Source organism: Apium graveolens, chromosome 7, assembly GCF_009905375.1.
Source record: "Apium graveolens cultivar Ventura chromosome 7, ASM990537v1, whole genome shotgun sequence".
NCBI classification, from domain to species: Eukaryota; Viridiplantae; Streptophyta; class Magnoliopsida; order Apiales; family Apiaceae; genus Apium; species Apium graveolens.
In genome coordinates this window covers 11,487,197-11,500,424 of record NC_133653.1, presented here as the reverse complement: position 1 = coordinate 11,500,424, position 13,228 = coordinate 11,487,197, and positions in this window count along the sequence as shown.

Below are 13,228 nucleotides of genomic sequence, written 5' to 3'. Positions count from 1 at the left end.
CATGTGTTTCAGAGGGACTCTATTCAAAATATGGCAAGCCGTATTTAGAGCCTCTCCCCACATGTATTTAGGCAACCCAGAGTTAATAAGCATACTATTAATCATATCTTTAAATGTTCTGTTCTTTCGCTCAGCAACCCCATTAGACTCAGGTGTGTATGGTGGAGTAACTTCATGAACTATACCATTGTTTGCACAAAATTCATTAAAAGCATTACTCGTATACTCACCACCTCTATCAGATCTCAATCTTTTAAGTAGCTTACTAGTTTGTTTTTCTACTTCAGTTTTATATATAATGAATTTACTAAGTGCTTCATCCTTATGTCTAAGTAAATAAATATAACAGTATCTACTACTATCATCTATAAAAGTAATGAAGTATCTAAACTGGTCCTTGGTCAACACACCACCAAATTCACAAATATAAGTGTGTACTAAATCTAACAAGTCTGAATCCCTAACAACGTTATGAAAAGGTTTCCTTATCTGTTTAGCAGACACACATACTTGACATTTAGAATTCTTTTCTATGGCATATTTTGGAATCAACTCTAAGTTCATCATGTTCTTAAGAGCACCAAAGTTTAAATGACCTAGTCTAGCATGCCATATATTTGAGGATTCAATACAGTTAACAGTAGGAATAACATTATTATTCAAATTTCCCAAAACGGGATCCGCATTAATAACAAATAAACCATTTGACAAGTAACCCTTGCCAAAGAATGTACCAGTGTGAATAAGAATTACTTTATTACACTTGAACGAAATTTCAAAACCACTAGAAACTAAACAGCTTCCACTTATTATATTTCTACGCATGTTGGGAACATGATGCACTCTCGTCAGAGATAGAATACGTCCTGAAGGGAACTTCAGATCCACGTTTCCAACTCCATGTACTTGAGCAACACTAGCATTCCCCATCTTTACAGTCAGGCTATGACTCTGTTGATAAGATACAAATAAACTAATATCAGCACAAATATGTACATTAGCTCCAGTATCTATCAACCATTCATTTGACAGATAGGTAGAAAATATCACAGGGTTGTAGGATACATACCGGTCAACGTCGGTTTCAGAAGCCATAGCCTCACCAACAACCATGTTCACTACAGGCCCACTTGCGGTTCCAAGCACAACATTTGCTTACGCTACCTCGGTTTTCTTCGCTTTCTTCGTAGGGCAGTCCTTACTCCAGTGCCCAACCTGCCCATAAGACCAGCATGGTTTGTTTGCCTTGGGTTTCTTGGCCTTGTCCTTGTCACTCTTAGGTTTATTACTATTAGCTTTCTTAGCAAAAGCCTTCCTCTTTTGTCCTACAGTTGCTATGTTTACCTTCGAGGTACCGTGTTCAGTTGGCATCACATGTCCTTGTTTGGACTTGTGTTGTTCTTGCACCGAGATGTCCAGCATAAGGTTGGTCCAGGTGATCTCTCCTTTCTGTCTTTTCAGGGAGAGAGAGAACTCTTTCCAAGACTTCGGGAGTTTTTCAATCACACTCATCACCTTGAACTTCTCCGGGAGATTCATTCCAGACTCCTTCAAAGCATGCACTATCATCTCGAATTCATGCACCTGCTCAGTCATAGACTTATTGTCCACCAGCTTGAACTCGAGGAACCTTGCCACAAAATACTTTTCTAGACCTTGTGAGTCAGTATTATGTGTCTGGTCCAGCTTCTCCCATAAGAGTTTTGCAGAGTAGGCATCAGAAGAATAGACATCAAACAAAGTGTTTGTTAGTGCCGCCAGAATGGCCGCTCTAGCCACTCCATCCTTCTCAGCCCACTTCGCAAAAGCCTTAACTGTGTCAGCCTTCTCTTGATCCACTACTGGTTTCTCATATCCCACAACCGGCCACAGACCCTTTATAGTCAGCCACAACTTCATCCTTTTCTGCCAGCGAGAAAAGCCAATGCCACCGTTGAATTTCTCCGGTAAACCGGTTAGTTCAACAGCCTGTGGGAAACTATAGGTGGTCCAATCAATGGCCCCATCAGTTGCACCCGAACTGCTACCACCACCAACGATAACCTCACTTTCGTTAACCATTATGCTAAATTCTATATAACTAATATTCTCTTCAAGAATGTTGAAAATCTCACTAACAAATATAGCAACATAGAAGCAAGTGTATAAAGAATTTAGCAAGTTTAGGCCAAGACCACAGTTAACAAAACAAAGCATGCAGGTAAACAAAATCAGTAACTGAAATAACGAAGAGAGAAAGAAAGATGTACCCGAAACCATAGCTTTTAACAGTGACTGAAATAAAGGTTCACAGATACAAAATGCCAAGAAAAATGATCACAGCTGAGTCACCAGGCCTTGCTCGAAGTCCTGGATGCTCTTGAAGAGAATATTGCCCCTACCTGCTGCGTTTGGGATGCGCACAATATCTCCACCAGGATAAAACAGCTCGGAGTTTATGTTAACAGCAGCAACAAAAGCTCCACTTCGACCAGCACCTCAGTCGCCGGAAAATATCAGCACTTCAGGACTTGTGGGAGAGAAATGCAGAGAGGTTGAAGAGAAGAGAAGAGAATGTAGTGTATATAATACATTCACTTTAACCTCTATTTATAGGAGAGGAAAAAATGAAACTGTCCACACACTTAATGTCTGAATTAAACTGCTTCATTAATGAAAAAATCAAAACTGATCAGATTTTGAATTCATTAATGAAAAATCAAAACTGATCAGCTTTTGAATTTAAATTATTTGTAACAGCTTTTCACATTAACACCCACATTATTATCAGAACTTAAGTTAAGTTCTGATTTGATTCATCAGTACTTAAGTTCTGATTCTGATATCAGAACTTGTTAAGTTCTAATTTTATTCATCAGTTCTTAAGTTCTGATTCTGATATCAGAACTTGTTACTGATCAGATTATTTGCAGGTTCAATATATTTAGACTAAGCCTACTAACAAAGTGACTTAGCCTATTTCAGTACCCAGCCCAATAATCCAGTCACCGATAAATAAATTAATTCTCAAATAAATAAAATCCTCGCCCAGGTCACCTCGCGTACGCGAGACGCCGAGACATTCGCCCAAACCGCCCTTCGGTCCGGTCCGGTCCGGTCCGGTGCGTGGCGGGGCGGCGGCGGCGGCGCACGTGTGTGTGCGCGTGAAGCACATAACAACACAATGGACCATCACACACCTTAGTAGTTGTATACTACTCATGTGGGTAATACCATATAAAGCACACAACCCCCTTTATTTATTTCAATGTGGGACAAACATTCTCAAATTTTCAAGCTTTTTCAAGCTACTTTCAACTCTCATTTCATATGGATTTCATTAAGAAAATTCTTAAAACCATACATGAAAATTTAAGTTCAAATATCATTGAACAATTTCCAATCATTAGATTTTAGGATTAACATCAAGAACATAATTAAATTAAGCTCTAAAATCCTAATTTTCTAACACCTTGTTCCATCAGGCCTGATCAATGTGTTAACATTCTCGGGTTTGATCAATGTGTTAACCTTCTTGATTTGAATGTCATACATATGGCCTTTCTTAATGGGCTTTCCGGTCCTAGATGTAATCAATACAACATTAATGACGTAATTAAGGTTTATTTTATCCCTATCAGTTTCTTTATTTTTTATCAACGGTCTGCATATATGTATTCATGTCGTAGTTTCGATTGAACTTCTATTCCTGTTGATATAAAATTGTACTTAGTTGCATTTGATTAATCAATAAAATCTCAGCATTTTGTCAAAAAAATAGTAAAATAATATCTTTCTCTTGGTAAATTGTACTCATATGTAGTTTTAATTTTGTACAAATATGATTTTTTAGGCGAAGATAGTAGTATGGCCTGAGGGAATCCTGGACATTAATTTAATCATGTTTCACCAATATTGCCTGGCAGCGTCTTGGCGCTTCATGTTTCGTTCTACAGAACTTTCATCGCCCTTCCAGTTTAGCGGTCAGCAAAATCGGGCAACAAATTTAATATCAACAATGGAGAAAAGCGTCACTCTACATGTTGTTGTTAGCTGCATTGTAGTTAAAACTGTCCAAGGAGTAACCCGTGTTTCCGATATACTCCGATGTTTCCTCCTCGTTTCAGTTAGTCATTGATTCTTGTACTGGTAATTCATCAGCCTTGGCAGCTTATGAGAATTAGCGCACCACATCTCTGTTGTTCCTTGTTGGTAGTGGCTACTCAGAGTAATGTGCATACATTTTGTCCAAGTTGTTCACAAGTTGATAACTGAATACTTCTTTTATCGGTTGAAGCTCGATGTAGTTCAGTAGTTGTACTTTATGAGCAAGATTTACGACTTAAAATTTAAAATATGTGGCAGTTTAATTATTAATTAATTAATTAATAATTATTAATTAATTTCATTTATTCTATTTTAGATCATTTTTTCCTTTAAAACTAAACTCAGAATGTGAAATTTAGAACAAAAAAACAAACTATAAGATAGAAAGTCAAGACAAATTCTCTAGCATTCTTCACACATCAGAAAACAGTTCCATCCTCAAATTTTAATTGGAGACCGAAAGTTGAGTGATGAAAAACAACTAAACTTTATAACTTTATAAGTGATCAATACTGTTTGATCCAAAATCTAAAAAAATATACATTACTCAAACTTTCAGGTTCGAACCCCGACAACGATAAATATTTATATTATTATTTATATAATACTAAAACTCTTAGGTTCGAAAAAATTACAAACTAACAATACATTGTAATCTCCCTTCTTTCATCCTCTCTGTTAGGGTTTGTCTATTTTCAAGTAAATCGAGGAGCTTCCACTGTTTTTCTCCGGTGGAAAGCCCCAACCCCTTCATTCTCTGTTATTCTCGTTTATTTCCTTTCAATAAAACCCAATTTTTTGGGTGTTTGTGTGTCTCTCCTCTTGAATTGTGTGTTTTGTCTCTCCTTTTGGAATGGTTGTTATGTTTTTATTTAGTCATGCTTGGGTTTATCTGGTGATGGATCTGTTGAGGACGAATTTATTGATATTTTTGGTGATCTGCAAAGCCTGCATCGGATCTAGGACGGTGGTGATTATTGCAAGAGCTCACATTTCACAACTAAAGATTGTTCATCTTTCATGGGTTTATACTTTCGGCATGTCTATAGCTGGTATCCGGCATGTAGATAGCTGGGGTGCCTTCGACATGTCTATAGCTGGTGTCCGACATGTAAATAGCTGGGGTGCCGCTTCTCCAATCTCATTTTATGCGATTGGTGTTTCTGAACACTGGGCTAACCATAGTTTTTATATGATATGGTCAATTGCGATGTTGCTATTTTCAGATATGCTGCTGCAATTTGGATCGCTTGGGATGTCTTTGATTTCGTTTTTAATTTCAAGAATTTTTAAATTTTATGTGTTAAACGATCAGGAAACAAATCATCTAATTGTTTTTAGTATGTTATTTGTTTTATCACCTGGTTGTATCGACAGTTGGGGGTTTGTCCCGACTGTACTATATTCAATTTAATGAGAACTTTCTGCATTTGTCAAAAAAAAAACTCTTAGGTTTGAACCCCACCAACAACAAATATTTTTATTATTATTTATACACTACGCAAGATTCAGGTTCGAATCTCGCCAATAACAAATATTTATATTATTATTTATAAATATACTAATAAGGTAATGATTCAAAAAGAATTTTATTATAATTTTAAATAATATAAAAATATTAATGAAGATCCGTGAATTACACAGATTGTAAAGCTAGTTTTAGTTAAAAGAGATAATAGAAAAGACAGTTATGACGAGTAACACGACGCCAGGTTCTTTGGCACACGAAGATAAGTAAATCTTAAAATAAGTAACTTAAAACATAAACGGAATAAGTCACTCATAAGTGATAAGTTGATAATTGCTTATAAGTTATACAAGTGTTTGAATAATTTAACTTATAAGTCATAATTTTTTTGTTTAAATGAACTAAAATAAATAATTTATAAATATATTTATCTTAATTCTTATATTTTAAGTTAGATTAACATTTTAAAAAAATATTTTAAAACTAAAATTGATAAAAAACAAAAATAAAAAATAAGTTGAGAAAAAGTACGTCATTACTAACATACAACTTATCGAGTTGGTCCAACAAACACTCGTCAATAAGCTGTTGCGGACTTATAAGCCAATAAGCTAACTTACAAGATTTGCCAAACATGCCCTAAGTAATTATATGCGTACAGTATTGACTACCGAAAAATACGAACAGAATGACGTGGCACTGTCACCTGGCACCTATATCTATTTATATTGTTCGCTACTATCTTTTCTTACTCCACTCCACTCTAATTTATTTTATTTTTCTTTTGCTTTCACCTTTTCTCCTTAAATTCATACAATATTTATTCTTTTCTTATTTTATTATGATTATAAAAATTTGAAAACCAATTTGGTAAAAGCTTCTTTTACTTCTTTTACTTTAGTATGACTATTTAATTGATTATAACTTCTTTTACTCTTAAATACTTTTAATAAAAAATTTATATTATTTGATTTGTACATTTAAAGAGTTAAAAAATCTTCACATTATAATTTTAAATATAGATTTGATAATTCAGACTAATAAAATACAACAAAATTTACTTAACATATTTACACAAATATAATACTTGTTAACTAAAACTAATTATTATGTTTATGATTTAACGTTTTACAAAAGTTTTTTAATCAAAAAATGACAGTTCATTTTATTTAATTTTGTTAGGCTCTTTTAATATGATACATAATGGTAAAAATATTATTTTATAATATCATGTTATTTATTTAACGTCTATTTATATTAGTTTTTTATTTAAATATTTGCAAGTTCATAATAAGTATAATCACTCTATTTTAAACTATCATAAATTCTTAATATAGATAATATATAAATAAAAATAATATAAATTAAATAATAAAGTAAATAATAGTAGAATTAAGATAAAACATACTAAAGGTCAAGACACAATAAATATAAAAAAAATTTAAAAATGAAGTTCCAGAAAAAAAGTACTCTAAATTGAATTAAAGTTGAATTGTTAAGTGAGAATAGATAGTGGTCGACAATCTCTTTAATCTCTTTAATGTCGTGTGTAGGTGGCAGTATTGTATACCTATTTTCTGTAGTCAATTATGTACACTTAACATTAGTCTAACTCCACCAGTGATCATTACTGAAGGCAAAGAATATGGAATTCTTAATTTAGAAAATGAGATTTTTTGAGTGGAAATATAGAATCTAGGACTTGAATATGGTTCGCGGAGACAATGTTGAAATGAATTGCTCCATATTGGGTGATAATGGTCAATACTTATAAACCATGATAACGATTTAGATGCAGTGATCGGGACGAACAGAGTGCCATCTCTTGCAAACTGCACGAAAACGAGCTTGATCGGTTAGACAGAGTCTGCCCATGATTTCTCCTAATAGATTCTCATAAGTTCGGACCACAAAACTTTTGCAGTAACCTTGTTCTTTTGTAGAGGTAATGCTTTACGACCATGTCTTACAACTTTCCTAAAAAAAACTTAAAATTTCTTTACAAGGATCTTTCGAGAAAACATCATAATTCTTCTTCTTTCTAATTTTTACGCCTTTATTGAGTGACCGACTGAATATCATATATTTTATGTTAAAGCTTGTGTGCATGTTATGATAGTCTTAAAACCCTAACATGTTCTAATTTGGTTCAAAATACTAACTTTTTACAAAAAAAATTATTTCCAAACTTTACCTATGTTTGATGTGTTGGATTTTAATCGCAGCGGAAGCATGGCAAAACACTTTTACACATATAAAATCCAAATAAAAGCATATAAATCATGATTAAAATATATGAATCGATTACTAACCTTTAATAGCGATCCAAAAGCAACGATCGGAGATCCTTAGCAGCTGCTCCTCAAACGTGAAGCACTCCACCGGTATCCACCAAGAAAACGATGCTAAGGAGGAGGAGGAGGTGGAGAGAATTAGGTTTTTCTAAAAATTTTGGGTTCGAATAAAAATAGGGTTTATAATAGTATATTTATAGGCAAAATTTTCAGCTGAAATTTTCCCATAAAATATTATTATTATTAACCCTTTATTATTCACATTAATAATTAAAACATCTTTTAATTATTAATCCTTTTTCTAAACACTTTAGAAATAATTCTCTCTCTTGATTTAATTTCCAAAAAATTAAATTCTTAATTAATAATATTAAGAACTTTTCTTAATTAATTTATAATCAATTAAATCTCATTTAATCAATTATTAAATTTGCCAATTAATTATTTATTTCATAAATAAATAATTATTAGCCATTATTAATTAATTCCTCCACCATTAAATCATTCTCTTTTATGGTGTGACCCTGTAGGTTCAATATTAAGCCGGTAGTAGAAATAAATAATAATAAAACTATTTTATCATTATTTATATAAATTCTCTAATTTATTAAATATGATTAATCAATTAATCATATTTATTCTACATCGTGAAGGATACTTCTCAGCATATCGCGACTATCCGGATAATACGAATTCACTGCTTAGAATACCAAGAACCTATTCAGTGAATAGTTACCGTACAATTAACTCCTTCTACCCTCCAATGTCCTGATTAAATACAAGGCATGGATCTTGTGTCAAGCCTATCTAATTTAATCATTTGTTTTCCCATTCACTATGCTCAGTTCTATGTAAATTAGAAACTCCTTTCTAATTTCATTCACTCTGGCCAGAGATTCCTGAACTAGCATAAGTGGATCAGCCTTGAACATTCTCTTCCTTCACTGGAAGGGGTAGATCCTTTATTGATCATACACTATCTTCGTGTATAAATTCCTATACCCAGTAGAGCCCTAATAATTGTCCCTGGAGACTAAGAACTAAACCAAAGCATAGTTCAGTGTACACAAGATAACTATGATGACCTCAAGACTAAGGATACTTGTACAACTATCACTATGTGAACAACTGCTGACACGTGAGTGAACTCCATCAGTTGTTCAGCTGTGCGAGTCATGTTCAGTGAACTTATTCTATAATAAGCACCTACATACTAGCTATAGTGTCACCACACAAATATCTATGAGAACAGACATCCTTCATAATGAAGCAAGCATAGTATGTACCGATCTTTGCGGATTATTAATTACCAGTTAGTAATCCTATGACCAGGAACTATTTAAGTTTAGACTTATCATCTTTTAGGTCTCACTATTATGATCTCATCATAATCCATAAAAAGCTTTACTCTAAACTATGGTATATCTTATTTAAACACTTAAATAGATAGAGCCCGTAATAAAAACAAAACAAGTCTTTTATTAATATCAATGAAATCAAAACAGATTACACAAAAAGTTATTCCTAAATCCTCATACATGATTGGACTTAGGACATATCTCTTTCAATCTCCCACTTGTACTAAAGCCAATCACTCTGGTATCTAATACCCATCCTGTCTTTATGAAGATCAAAGTGACTTTCAGAAAGTAGCTTTGTGAGTGGGTCTGCTATGTTGTTATGTGTGTCAACTCTCTTTCAATACAATACAAGAAATGTGACCGCGCTCCCAATAACCCTTTTGTAGACACATGGTTCATCTACGTTTTTGATAAAACCAAACTCTTTGATTGTCTCATCAAAATGAATATTCCATCTACGAGAAGCTTGCTTTAAACCACATATGGTTCGCAGCAGCTTACACACTAGGTTTCCATTTCCCTCGGAAAGAAAACCATCTGGCCATTTTCCAGATTTCATAGTCGTCATAAGCAGCAATCGCAAGCAAAATTCGAACTGATTTTAATAGGGCTACAGGTAAAAGGTTTCATCAAAGTCAATCCATTGCCTTTGTTTGAATTCTTTTACCACAAGCCTGGCCTTAAAGGTCTCCACTTGGCCATCTGCTATAATCTTTCTTTTGTATACCGTATACATAGATTTCATTTCGGATTTCATGGCACTTTGCCATTTCTCTGAGTCAATACTACTCATAGCCTCATTATAGGTCTTAGGGTCGTCTTCATCAATGATTGACAACTCATTGTCATTCTCAATGACAAGGCCATAATACCTCTCAGGTTGGTGAGACAGTCTCTCTGACCTATGAATGGGCTGTTCCACAGAAGGTTGTTCAGTCTGAACAAGTGTTTCCACTTGAACCGTAGTAGTTTGTGCTTCTTGAACTTCATCAAGTTCAATTTTGCTCCCACTGTTTCCTTCAAGGATAAACTCCTTTTCCAAGAAGGTAGCATGTCTGGAGACAAACACTCGATGATCGGTGTAAAAGTAATACCCTAAAGTCTCTTTAGGATATCCCACAAAACTATATTTTACGGATCGAGATTCCAGCTTATCTGGGTCAACTTTCTTGATATAAGCTGGACATCCCCAAATCTTAACGTGTTTAAGACTCGGTTTCCTTTCTTTCCATATCTCATATTGAGTTTGAGGAACAGATTTGGAAGGCACCTTATTCAGTAAATATGCTGAGGTTTCCAATGCATAACCCCATAGGAATACTGGAAGATTCGCACAGCTCATCATGGACTGAACCATGTCTAACAGAGTTCGATTTCTCCTTTCAGGTACCCCATTCAACTGTGGGGTATATGGAGGAGTCCACTGGGAGACTATACCATTTTATTTGAGATAATCTAGAAACTCTCCATTCAAGTATTCACCACCTCGATCTGATCGAAGAGTTATAATACTGTGTTTGGTTTGTTTCTCCACTTCATACTTATACTCCTTAAACTTTTCAAAGGCTTCAGACTTGTGTTTCATCAAATACATATATCCGAATCTAGATCTATAATCTATGAAAGTAATGAAGTACGAAAATCCACCCATGGCTTGCGTAGACATTCGTCCACATACATCTGTGTGTACCAATCCTAGCAAATCTGCAGCCCTCTCTCCATGTCCACTAAATGGAGATTTGGTCATTTTACCCAATAGACAAGACTCGCATGTAGGATATGATTCAAAATCAAAAAGGAGTCAAGTAACCCTTCCTTATGCAATGTCCGCAGTCTATTTTCACTAATATGACCAAGTCTGCAGTGCCAAAAGAAAGTGAGATTTTCATCATCCCTTTTCTTTTATTAGTTTGTTCAATCTGAAGTAAATTATGTCACATACATACAGACCATTATTTAAAGTACCACGTCCATAAAGAATATTATCTCTAAGAATAGAACATTCATTATTCTCAATAATAAACGAAAATTTAGCCAAGTCTAACATGGGAATAATATTCCTCACAATCGAGGGAACAAAATAACAATTATTTAAGAAAAATAATAGTCTTGCCCGTAGGCATATGTAAATGAAATGATCCTACATATTCAGCAGCAACTCTTGCTCCATTTCCCATCAGTAGAATCACCTCCTCTTCCTTAAGAGTCCTACTTCTCCTTAGTCCCTGCAACGAATTGCAGATATGAGAACCACAGGCGGTATCTAATACCCAAGTAGAAATTTGATTTAATGACATATTCACTTCTATCATGAACATACCTGAATCAGAAGCGGTAGTTTCACTACCCTTCTTCTTCTTCAATTCTGCAAGGTAAACCTTGTAGTTCCTCTTCCAGTGCCCCACCTTGTTACAGTGAAAGCAAACAACTTTGCTCTTAGGGTCTTCAGCTTTTGGTGGAACCGGCTTTTCTTCACCTACTTTCTTCTTCTTGGAAGGGTTCCTCTTTCTTTTCTTAGGATTGGAACCTTCACCAATTAGAAGAACATAACTCTTCTTAGGGGGAAAATTCGATTCCGCAGTCTTCAACATGTTGTGGAGTTCAGGCAGGCTGACATCCAACTTATTAATGTGAAAGTTCACAACAAACTGCGAGAACGAACTCGGAAGCGATTGCAAGACCAAGTCTTGGCTCAGCTCCCCATCCATGGCAAAACCAAGTTGTCCAAGACGTTCAATCAAATTGATCATCTTAAGTACATGGTCATTCACAGATGATCCCTCAGACATCCTACAACCGAACAGCTCCTTCGATATCTCATATCGAGCTGTCCTCCCCGCCACATCATACAACTCTTGTAGATGCATTAGGATAGTGTGAGCATCCATATGCTCATGTTGCTTCTGTAGCTCAATGTTCATGGAAGCTAGCATGATGCATTGAGCAACATTTGCATCATCTATCCACTTACGATACACAACATGTTCATCATTATGTGCATCGCTAGCAGGTTCAGTAGGCTTAGGTGAGTCAAGCACATATTCCAGCTTATCAACCCTGAGAACAATTCTCAAGTTTCGAAGCCAGTCAACATAATTAGGACCAGTCAACTTGTGAGCATCTAGTATGCTCCTGAGTGATAGTGCAGAAGACATAATATATATAGTAAATCTGTAAATGATAAACACATAACAACACTTAGCAAATATTCAATTTCATTTCAAAACACTATATGAATCGGGTCTTTATTCAAAAGTGGCTCCCACTAGTCTATCTAATTTATTCAACCCCCTACGTGAAAAATTAAGCATTCATAATGCTAATGGGAATAGGGATCCTACATTCCATTACACAACCTCGGCTGTGGCATGAACCTCCATGTAATGTTCAATAGGCAGACAACTCTTGTCAATTACATCTTATGTTATTTCCTAATCAAACTTTAGCCTCTTGAATACTTGAGTCACGGCTGTGGCACGACAAACTCAATATTCTAAGTCAAGTCTAACCCAACATTTCGTACAATTGAATCAGTCTCCAACGGCCCACGGCTGTGGCACGTACCGACCTTTAGATTCTAATTCAATGTACACATCTCTATGTAATAGACAAGTATTTCTTATTTCTAAATTAAAGCCCTCGGCTGTAGCACGAACCGACAATGATTTAAAAATAAGAACTACTTTCTATCATGTTGGAAGGCTATGACCGACACAAGCCCGTTATATCATTGGCCAATTACTACTTGATATTATTTAATTTTAAAGGGATTATATTACGTTACAATCATAATCATATTATAAAGAGATTCTTCCTTTTAAATTAAATATTTCAAATCAATAATCAATAATCAGATGATTCCTAGATCGGGTGGAGCATTGTCAAGAGGCGTCACTTAATAACCCTTTCTTACAGATAGAAATCTGTTGTTGACAGAATCATCCTTTCTCTCATATTGAAAATTCATATTCAATTACGTGTTTCATGAAAGGAATATGTCCTAAGTCCAATCATGTATT